The sequence below is a fragment of the Artemia sp. Qi Xiang Cuo genome, unplaced genomic scaffold (assembly GCF_049724085.1).
Source record: "Artemia sp. Qi Xiang Cuo unplaced genomic scaffold, ASM4972408v1 HiC_scaffold_319, whole genome shotgun sequence".
Classification (NCBI taxonomy): Eukaryota; Metazoa; Arthropoda; class Branchiopoda; order Anostraca; family Artemiidae; genus Artemia; species Artemia sp. Qi Xiang Cuo.
In genome coordinates this window covers 1-11,300 of record NW_028297728.1, presented here as the reverse complement: position 1 = coordinate 11,300, position 11,300 = coordinate 1, and the positions used below count along the sequence as shown (strand labels likewise).

The 11,300-nt window shown below is 35.6% G+C and overlaps 1 pseudogene; it reads right to left on the bottom strand.

Moving 5' to 3' along the window:
- Nucleotides 1-4,263: 4,263 nt before the first annotated feature.
- Nucleotides 4,264-4,466, bottom strand: LOC148938834 (U2 spliceosomal RNA; annotated as a pseudogene).
- Between the last annotated feature and the right edge of the window lie 6,834 nt (nucleotides 4,467-11,300).

Below are 11,300 nucleotides of genomic sequence, written 5' to 3'. Positions count from 1 at the left end.
GTGTGATTTTTTCTTTTATTCCGTGTGATTTTTTCTTTACATGGTGTTCGTTCAAAAAGCGAGGATAATAAATAATTGTTATACCTTTTAAAAGAGACTTACGGAGTTTGAGGGGCTCTGTCGTTTTATTCCGTGTGATTTTTTCTTTACATGGTGTTCGTTCAAAAAGCGAGGATTTCTGTTAAATAAATAATTCTTATATTTTTTTTCCGTTCAATTGAAAGCGAGGATTTCTGTTAAATAAATAATTGTTATACTTTGATTTTGTCAATGCTATCCCAAGTATCTGTCAATAGATGTCGATAGAGAATTTATTCATTCTTATACCTAGATTTTCTCTATGTTAACCTATCTATCCAATATATGATGTATGTAAATCCTTTTATTACATTTCCGATGTTTTAATAGACATTCTAAACGTTCGATTTGCTAGCTTACTCTAAAAATAATGAACACATAACAATGTAAGGTATAATATATTTTTAATGAAATAATGTCATGTAGAATTTAACAACTTTGGACATTTTGAATCTGTTCCATAAAATGCTTCACCGTGAACTCTCTTGATAGTATAGCTATTGTCTTCTCTTAGTTAGTAATCAGTATAATAATCATTATTCCATTTTGACTCATACACAATTTTTATAGGTGTGTCATCGACAGGGTCAATATGCTTGTCGTCTTTGGCATTATTTGATTCATTGACTGTTTGATCAATGGCAGTAACGTTTGCTGGTACTTTGTTTTTCATCGATTCATCTTTATATTCCTTAGTGATATTTTCTACCAATGCCCTTTATATTTTTCTAGCAATTTCGCTGTCTATTGTCACACTATTTTTACACAGGTAACAGTTCCGGCACGTAGACAGGATATGGTTTATGATATTAGTAGAAGAGTAGGCCTGTCTTTTCGTCTTTGCTTTCGTTTGAATGCTAATACCCGAAAGCTGACGATATGGTTTAACACTGGGTAACATGTTACCACAAGCACTAGCAAGAAGATGACCCTCTTTATCAAATATTATTTTTATGTTGGCATTCTCTTTGAGTGTATTCATCTCCGGAGATCTCAATCTTGCATATCCACCATCATAAGAGTTGAATTTTTTTTGGTACTCCAAACAAATTCAATTCCTTACTGTCATGACAACGCACGCATACGTTTCCGATAGTGCTACCACTTGTACTTATTTCATAGTTGAAATACTTCTCCTTGTCAGCATTCAATGCTACAATAACACTAGCATGTGAACACACTTTCTTAAAATGCTTCATCTTCACTTTTTTTTAGAGATATTAGTTATGTGTTTATCGTTCCACTGTGTAAAAAATACTGATTTAATAAATGCAATAAACAAGGTAGTGTCGATAACCGGCCATAGAGCAATAGTGGGAAAGCCACATCGTGTGTCAGGGACAAGCATAGAGTACAATTCATTCATGAAATTAAGAAAATATTTGGAAGTAAGTAATAAAGACGTTTTGAAACAACATGCTATTTGCTTGCCTTTCCTTGGCACCTTTCCAAACGAGCGGGGATCCCCCCCACTGGTTCCTACACATTGCAAAAAGTGTGCAGTACGAAAACTTGGCACCTTTCCAAACGAGCGAGGATTCCCCACTGGTTCCTACACATTGCTAAAAGTGAGCAGTACGAAAACTCCACGTTTTCAACCAGACTGGTTTTTTAGGGACCAATCAGGAGAGACATGCAAAGTCAACATAGCTTTATTTCATTTTTTAAGGTTAATTTAGACGAGGTTACGTGCGCACACGTAACCTCGTCTAAATTAACCTTAAAAAAATGAAATAAACGCAACCTCATTGGGACGGCGAGTAGCGTCCATTTCAACGTGGGGGCACTTTAACTCTTCGAGATTGAAAAGTGAAATCATAGAGTCACACTTTAGGATTAAAACTTTATACTCTTGCCTTTTGCCCTTTACATATAGTGCGCCTCCCCCGAAAAAGCTGCATTTACCGACTCCTTAATTCTGAACATCTCCCAGTTCAACAACATTGGTATTTATAGGCGTCCTCAATGTCTCAGAGAATCTCAATCTGTTTATATAACGTAATGTAGTACTCCACAAGCTTTTATCATACTCAAACAGATTATAGTTCACTAACCAATGATAACAGTCAATTTCTTCGAGATCTATAGACAATAAAAAAAAAGCACATTCAAACATAACACCACAAGATGATTTTTTCAAACTGATTAATTTTGTTTAATACTATACAATTATCTTGGAGATTATTTTTGTAGTTGTTAATTGGAGAAATACTTAATCAAAATTTTATAAATTCGCTCAAGGTTGAACGGAGTTATGACTAGTGAGATGAGTCTTAAAACCATCTGAATTCATTGTGGGGAGGAGTCATAAAACCCTTGGAAGTCATTGTAGTGAGGAGTCATTGAACCCTCTGTAACTGAAAAATTATGTTTCATGCTGCCCTATCATCTTGGAAGTTATAAATAAAGAAAGTAGAAAATGTAGAATGTATTTAAGTAGAAAAATACTTTATCAAACTCTTATATATTCACTCAAGGTTGAATGGAGTTATGGCTAGGGGGATGAGTCCTAAAACCATCTGAACTCATTGGAGGGAGGAGTCATAAAACCCTCCAGGAACCTAACACCCATGAACATCTAAAAACTGTGCCTGAAAACCCAAACAGCTAATTAAATATTCTAATTCATGATTTCAGGCAAGTAAGGGTCAATAGTAACCGAAACTCTAAAAAACAGAATATTGATACCAATAGATACAACAAAAATTTTCCTTTACTAGCTATGCGATTGGGCTAAAAATTACACATCCCAAATCATAGGTTTCAGACAACACACACCAACAAAAGACTAAGAAATCTAGGTCAGAAAAGTCAAAAATAGCAAACCACTCGTCCCAAATCGTAAGTTTCAGACAACACACACCTATGAAAGGCTAAGAAATTCAGCTCAGAAAAGTAAAAAATAGCAACCCACACATCCCAAATCATAGATTTCAGACAACACACAGCAACGAAAGACTAAGAAATCTATCTCTGAAAAGTTCAACTAGCAAACTACACAACCCAAATCATAATTTTCTGACAACACACGCCTATGAAAGGGTAAGAAATCCAGCTCAGGAAAGTCAAAAATAGCAAACCATCCATCCCAAATAATAGATTTCAGATAACACATACCTATGAAAGAGTAAGAAATCCAACTCCGAAAAGTCAAAAATAGCAACCCATACACCCCAAAACATAAGTTTAAGACATCATTCACCAACGAAAGACGGGGGCCCGGGGAGGGCCTTTGAGGGTCTGAGGGGACCCTTGAGGACTGGGTGGTCCTTTGGGGGCTTGGGGGACCTTTGAGGACCAGGGGCGTCCTTCAGGGTTGGGGGGGGGGATCAGAACCCTTTGGGGTTGTGGTAAGGGACCTCAAAACACTTTTCAAATGGAACTTGTGTATTGTAACGACCACAGAGTTTCACCCTCAAGTCCTATTCTAAAATTATCTTTTAAAATGTCTCTAACTCTTTCACGGAAATAATCCCCTAAAATAATAATTTGTTCTGAAAAGATATGATAAAGCCTTAAAAAGTATTATAATGAGGGACACAGGCGCCATTGGGGCGCCGGGGGTCCTTTGGGAGCCCAGAGAACCATTGAGGACCGGGAGCTTCCTGCGGGGTTGTGGTGGGAGGATCGGAACACTTTGGGGTTGTGGTAAGGGACCTCACATCTGTTCAAATGGAACTTGTATATTGTAACGACCACAGTTTCGCCCTCAAATCCTCTTCTAAAATTATCTTTTAAAATGTCTCAAACTGTTTCACGGAAATAATTTCCTATAATAAGAATTTGTTATGAAAAGATATAATAAAGTCTTAAAAAGTATTATAATGAGGGACTCCGGAGCCATTGGGGCGCCGGGGGTCCTTTGGGAGCCCAGAGAACTAGAAATCATGAACTAGAAATCTACGTCAGAAAAACTTGTCCTTAATCTACCCATAGGACCGGTATTGCGTAAATCTCTTAGCAAAGATGTAATGACCAGTAGAATAGAATTACCTACCAGAAAAACCGGAAGGAACATAAAGTCCCAGAATTCAAAAGATCTATTCTACTGGCAAAAACAATCGCTTCGGTATTTCTACTTGAATCTTGGTTCTATTTGAATTTCAGTAGTTAATAATTACGGACTATTTTCAAAAAAGATGGACGGGGACTTATTTTGGTGCATGGGCATTGATTTCTGCTTGATAGAGGTGCGCCTATCCCGAAGATTCTTTAATACCGGGCCAACTCAATACTCATAGAGGGAGCGGAGCAAGCCCCGACATCCCCCCTGTGTCCAAAAATAGGTTTAATATTCTGCCTGGTCCCCATGTAGGGACCGTATTAGATATTAAGCTGATAAGAACAAATACTACACTTTGATCTTAGCTAAAAGGCCGAGAAGCGATTATTTAACGAGGATTGTCAAAGACTGTTAGAATAAGAGTAACAAAGTTTGTTGCAAGTTTATTTTCAGTTGCAATGTTCAAATGATATTCAATAAACTTATCAGTTCGTCTTTGGATTTTTCTAATTAGCATAAGACGCTTCCCATAAGATCAAAATTTATTTCAAAATCTTATAATAAACAAATTTTCGATGTTTTTTTTAAACCTATTTTATACCCCTCCCACCAAAACAATATTAAAAGCACGGCCCTGGGGGGGGGGGGCAGAAAAGTATTCTTAAGAGTTCTAAGGTGGGAATTTTGTTCTATTTTAAATTTATTTAATAAATATACTGAAAAACAATAAGCCGGCGTTAATGAATTTAATCAATTATTAATCAATTTAAATGGGTGCGTAACTAGCAAGGACAAGGGAGACATGTTTGATTTTACCATTTGTGCTTTAGTTTATAAGATAAAAGGGGGTTTTCAGTGAGACTTATTGGACAGAAGTGTTTGAGTATATTATATATATATATATATATATATATATATATATATATATATATATATATATATATATATATATATATATATATATATATATATATATATATATATATATAATAATATAAGTAAAAAAAAAAAGCAAAAAACTTTTTTTCTTTTTTTTTTAAACTAACACTTTGTGATTTTTCAACGAAAGTCATAAGGAATTCCATGATAATTTAGAATTAAGACCCTTAGTTTCAACATATAATTAATTTATCCTGTTTTTTTTTCTTTACTTATGTACTATTCTTACGAATTAAAATCTACAAGATTTTGCATTTGCCAAAACAAATTTTTCTACTTAGTGTTTAAGCAACTCTTAAAACAGGCGGAAAATACAGTATTTTCACGGCCGTCTGACTTTTTGGGCAAGGGCTTTGCCTAAATAAACTGACTTTAACAATCAATCGTGTTTCAGATTTTCTGCGTCACAGATGTTTGGCCAATGTTGGGTTAAAATTAATAATTACTTGCCTTGTTTTAATGCATGCTACTATTATTGGCCAATTATGTTCCGGGGCGGATACGGGATTTTTTTTAGGGGGGGGGGGCGCAAAAAAGGTTGATAAAAAAAAAATTTAGGGGGGGGGCGCAAAATAGGTTTATCCGACAAAATTGCGGAATGAGCACGCTTAATTAACGCAAGCTTGAGTTAATTAAGTAAATTACACTACTTTAGACTACGCTAAGGGGGAGACATCCCCTTACCCCCTGGATCTGCCACTGGTTGTGTTCTTCCCTCTCAACGTCAAAAATTCTAAATCTGACCACAGTTGAATTCGATTCTCAAGAAGTGATTGAATTTTCTCCGCATATGTATGGATGACATTTATAGGGTCGCTTATTATATTCTTCTCCCGAATGGTCTCAAGTGTGCTCAAGTCGTCGTATTATATAAGGGGGAACAGGGGGGCACGGAATGATCCATTTAACTTTCTGCCAATATTTTTGTTGATTGCGCTTAGCAAAATATTGAGAAGGTGATGCTTTTTCGTCTTAGTAATTTTCTTGCTTCCAAAGATTTTTTTCACGATAATCATTTTGGTTTCTGTGCAAATCATTCGACTAATAATGCTTTGTCAGATCTATTTAATTATTTTTACTCGGCCCTAGACTTCTTTCTTATTCCTGCTACTCTGTTTCTACTACTACTAACAACTCACCGCAGCACCAAGCCAACAGAGCTACGTGTGCTCCTCCTCCATCCAAATCTATTCAAAGTCTCCTTCTTGACAACCTCACTGGGAGCTCCCATATTCTTATTAATCTTTCTTTATGACTTTGTCATACTGAAAGGATTAGTTAATAAAGTTCGTTAAGGGAGAAATAATGGAAGGAATATTACTTTAGTAGGAATATTACTAGAGCTAGATGAAAAGGAATTTTTCAATCCCATAACAATTTTTGTAATTCCTCTATGTCACTCGTTTCAAAAACACTGACTTGAAACAAGGTGGCTCGAGATGAGACCTGAAGTTGGATCATGAAGGAGAAGAACTAACAGAAAATGCGGTCCCAAATATGAAGTAACTGTATCTTGAACACATTCAGTTCAGAAGCTGTAAGTATAGGATTTTCTGCAAAAAAAGGGATTTACATGTTTATATGAGGATTATTCTTTAACACCAAGTCATTTTGTGTGAGGGTTTCTTATGAATAAGACTCTAAGTCTTTGAGACACATTCTATCAAATTACCTTAAGCTTAATTTGTGTCAATAATTAATTTATGATTAAGCTTAATGTATAAAATTACTTAAGCATCATTTATAAGATTATACTTCAACTTCTTCAATCAAATTAGACTTAAAACACTTTCCTTAGTCATTTTGGCCATACATCTATTCTGAAGAATTGCATTTGCTATACAAGCCTTCTTAAAATTTCACAAAATTCCCATCAGGTTTAAAAATTGTGTTTATTGGCTTACGAACAAATTTCCATTCCTATACTATTAAATTTTCAGCAAACTTGTTTTCAACACCAGAATTAAAGGAAATTGCAATCCCTTCTTGTCATGCCCCGAGCCAAAAAAGAAACTTTAATAAAACACAAAGGCCATTGAAAGAGAGACCAATCAAAAGGGAGAATTTTGGGTTTGAACCCCCCCCCTCTAAATTTTGGTAAGACTCTTAATAAAGTAATAAAAATTCACTTGGATAAATTTTGATGTGTTTTTTTAAAAGTTTTTGTAGACCCCAGGCAAATATGCCTCCCCCCTCCCCGAGGCCCCAAACAAAATCCCGGATATATATTGATTGGCGAAAAGACATATTGATATCATTTTTAACATTTGGGCAATTTCTGACTCAGAGACAGATTTTTCTTTAATTAAATGAATATTTAACTCTTCAGGAAAAGGGGAGATGGTCTAATCACAATTACACTGTTAAGACTAAGGAAAATACTAAATAACAGTCATGAATCATCTAGAAATGGCAATTTTTTCCCATGAGCCAATTAAAAAAAAATATTTTTAAAATCTTGGTTACCTCGGACTATTTTGAGCTCTTTTAGGGGTTATTAATGCAGTTTGGCCCAGAATCCATTATTGAATTATGAAATAGTAGGCTATAAAGAAAAAATATCAAGAGATAGATCCACCTTTATCCTAGCTAAATTATGTTGTAATAATTTGTCTTTGAATAAACTGTCTTTCAAGCGTGAATTTGTTCAAATATTCAGCCTGTTTATTGTATCACTATTTAGTCCTGCCGACAGTTTAACTTGACTTTGTCTGATAATTTTACTATAAATCAAATGATAACGTCTTTGCACTTTATCTGGTCTAAGCTAGAACACGATCAATAGAATGAATCAGTAGCCATATTCTTTTTTACATCGTATAGACCCCTCAAGCAAGCTGAGATATATTTAAGCTGTGGCCTGGATTCAGAGTTACCTTCTTTCTAGACTCACCAGCTTTACAAAAATTGTTTAACTAACTTAAAGGAAATCAGGGTTGCCACCAGCTCAAAAATAAAATCCTGATTTTTCTTCTAAGAAAATCCCGAAAAATCCCGGAACACGGTTTTTAGACTATACAACACAGGGCTGCACAGTGATGACGTAAAAATCAAAACGCGTAATTCGAAGTACGGTGAAATGTGGTTTCTAGTTGTAACTAACAACTGATAGTCAATACTCCTAGTACTATTTCTTTGAAAACGTTCTGGTGGATTAGTAAGATCTACGACAAATATTTTAGGGCAAAGCAATTCACCAAAGTTCTGAGATAACGTGTTGACACATCCACGTTTCATCGTTATTTGAATTTTCCGCCCAAGAATTGACGTCTATCTTCAAACGTATTCAACATCCAATCCCCTCACAAATATTATTCTGGTACCTTTGCCCGTATAATATTTTCATTCTGCGTAATACTTTAAACTGCAGTTTTAGGATCTTTTGACGGTCTTTCAAAGTTGTTAGTTAGGCGAAAGAAATTTTACGGAAAATATATTCTGCTCAAATCAGGGATAGACTAGTAAATTTGTTTAAATATCTAGGCCTACCTTTACAACTTCTAATGCTTGATCAATTATTAACCCTGTATGAAGGCTACTTCTAGAGATAGAAACAAAAAATTTAAAGAAAATGTGGTATAATCGCATTTCTTCTTAAGAACTACACCAAAATACAATCTTTCTACCGTAAAAATTGCACCCCCCCCCCTCCAGGGGCCTCGTTTGGGAGGGTCAAGGGGGGGGGGGGGTTTTGCCCCTCCAATAATGTGGAGAAAAATATAGTATACAAACCACGCTATTTGAATATCCGGATCTTGACCCCTCTTGCCCCCCCCTAATGAAAATGCTGTAGATTCGCTCCCCGCACCCCCCCCCCTGACCCCTCCTACTGAGGAAGAATTTAGCTATAGACTATGTATAAGGTCAGGAAATAGGAAATTTAACGGAAGTAATCCCACAAATATTATTCATAAGAAATTTACATAATGCTTAAAGTAAAAATTTGGTTATTCGGCTCATATTGTTTTCTTGTGAGGTTTTATATTATTTTAGGACTTAAACATCACGAACCGTTGGTTAATAATGCCAAATAATGTTAGTGTGAAGAAAAGGTTTAAGTAACTTTTGTGAGATTTGTAGCCTATAGCTATCATATCCTGGCATTAAATGGGCTGATATAAAAAATCTGGCTGCAATAATTACTTGATTTAGAACATGGACGGCCGCAGGCGTGGTGGGAAGGGTGGGGGTTAATCAGTGACTATATTGTAGTTATGAGGTAACCACAAGATAAGTAAGCATAGTATAAATAAACAATGAAAAAAGCATGTTGTAAAGGAGTATTTTCCGCAGGGAGGGAGGGGGGTGGTGGTATGGTCTGCAGGGGGATTCCCCATCGTATTTTTAAATACATACATAAAACTAGTGGAAACTAACCAACTGGCGATATTTCCCTATGTTTGTAGGATTATAGAAAACTGGCGGTTCACTGAAAACACAAAACAATACAAGAGTTTTGGTACGGTAAAAGTAAATGTCTTAACGACACTTTTAACAGTATGAAACTAAAGCATTTTTGGATTGTAGATTATTATTTTTTGTTTAATTTGGCACCACCTCTGCACAATGAGCTCAGTCCAATGATTGACTGTCGTTTGGGATCTGAAAAGGATACTTTATGATAATTTTGCAGATAAGTTAGAAACGAACCAATCTTGATAGCACCAGTACTACATACTTGCTTTAGAATTGGTGTGATAAGTCAAAATTACATAGCTGTTAATTTTATTTGTATACTAAAAGTTACTGATATTACAGCTCGTGTAAGACTATGAAAAATGTTGTACATTAGCTTGTTGTTGTAAGGCTTGGTACTCACTTTTGACTCTTAAATCAACATTCTTGTTTTTTATACTTGGCTTTTGTGTTTTGAGAAAAGTGCTAGTTTTCTATAATCTTGCAAACATGGGGAGAAATCGCCAGTTGGTTTATTTGCTCTAGTTTTATTGATATATACTAGATAGGCCGTGAAGTTATAATTTTTGATCATTTTAAGTTTCAACTTCACTCTTTACTTTGCTCTGAAAAACTTTTTTTTAAATTAATTCCATTTAGTGTCGTGTCTGAACGCGCTTGAGTTTTCTTAATATACTAAAGTTTCTGCATACCTTCATTTTAATCAAGTTAATATGGCGTTTAAAAGATAAATTATCATCAAGTAGGATACCTAGGAAATGAACACGGCCATTCTTTGGGCCACATTTAGGGCAAGAAAGTTAGCATCAAGCCATCCTCTGTTCTCCCAGAAGTATTAAGGGTGGTATTATCGGAAAGAGTAACAAGAGAATCCGAGAAATCTAAACTATGGTTATTGGTGCAGGAGAACGTAGGACGACATAAACCACAACAATATAGATGATTTTTATTCCTAACTGAAAAAAATAGGTCATTTATTTAAACTTTTAGAGGTTTTGCCTGTTCTGGGTTAGAATAGTGTTGATTATTATTATTAAGAAGAGTAAGTCACCGAGGCTACGAATAAGTGAAGGTGAAAAGGGGACGCTGGATAACGAATAGATGGATCAGGAGGAGAGGCTCACATGCCTTCGTGGTATTATTAGTAAAGACATTGGGAGCAATGAAGATGCTAAAAGTAGGATAACCAAGCCTCAGGGTATTTTTCATATTTCAAAAAAGTTTGGAAAAAAAAAGTTTAAAAAAAGAATAGGAAGACAAGTCTGCAAACCAAGATTAGAACATTGAAAGCTACAATGATGACAGTGGTCAAATATGGTTCTGAAGCAAGGGCAATCCGAAAAGCGGATGAAGATTTGTTAGATGTTTTTCAGAGAAATTGCCTACGGGTTGTTCTGGGTACCCAGCTGTCTGGCTGTATTTCAAACAGGAGGCTGTACAAAAAGCGTGACTCAATCCTGCTTTCTAGAGCTAAATTGAGAAAAAGTTTGAAATGGCTAGGGCACTTTCTGCAAATGAGAGACGACAGATTGCCGAAGATTGTCATTTTCAACGAACCGTCTAGGGTTAAACGGAAAGCAAGTCGTCCGGGGTTGGGGTGGAAGAAAGTCATAAAGAAAGATTTAAAAGAAATTTAAGCTCCCAGGGAGGTTGTAAAGAAAGAGACTTTGAATAGATTTGGATGGAGGAGGAGCAAACATAGCTCTGTTGGCTTTGTGCTGCGATGAGTTGTTAGTATTAGTAGAAACAAAGCAGCAGGAATAAGAAAGAAGTCTAGGGCCGAGTAAGCATAATTAAATAGATCTGACAAAGCATGATTAGTCGAATGATTTGCACGGAAACCAAAATGATTATCGTGAAAAAA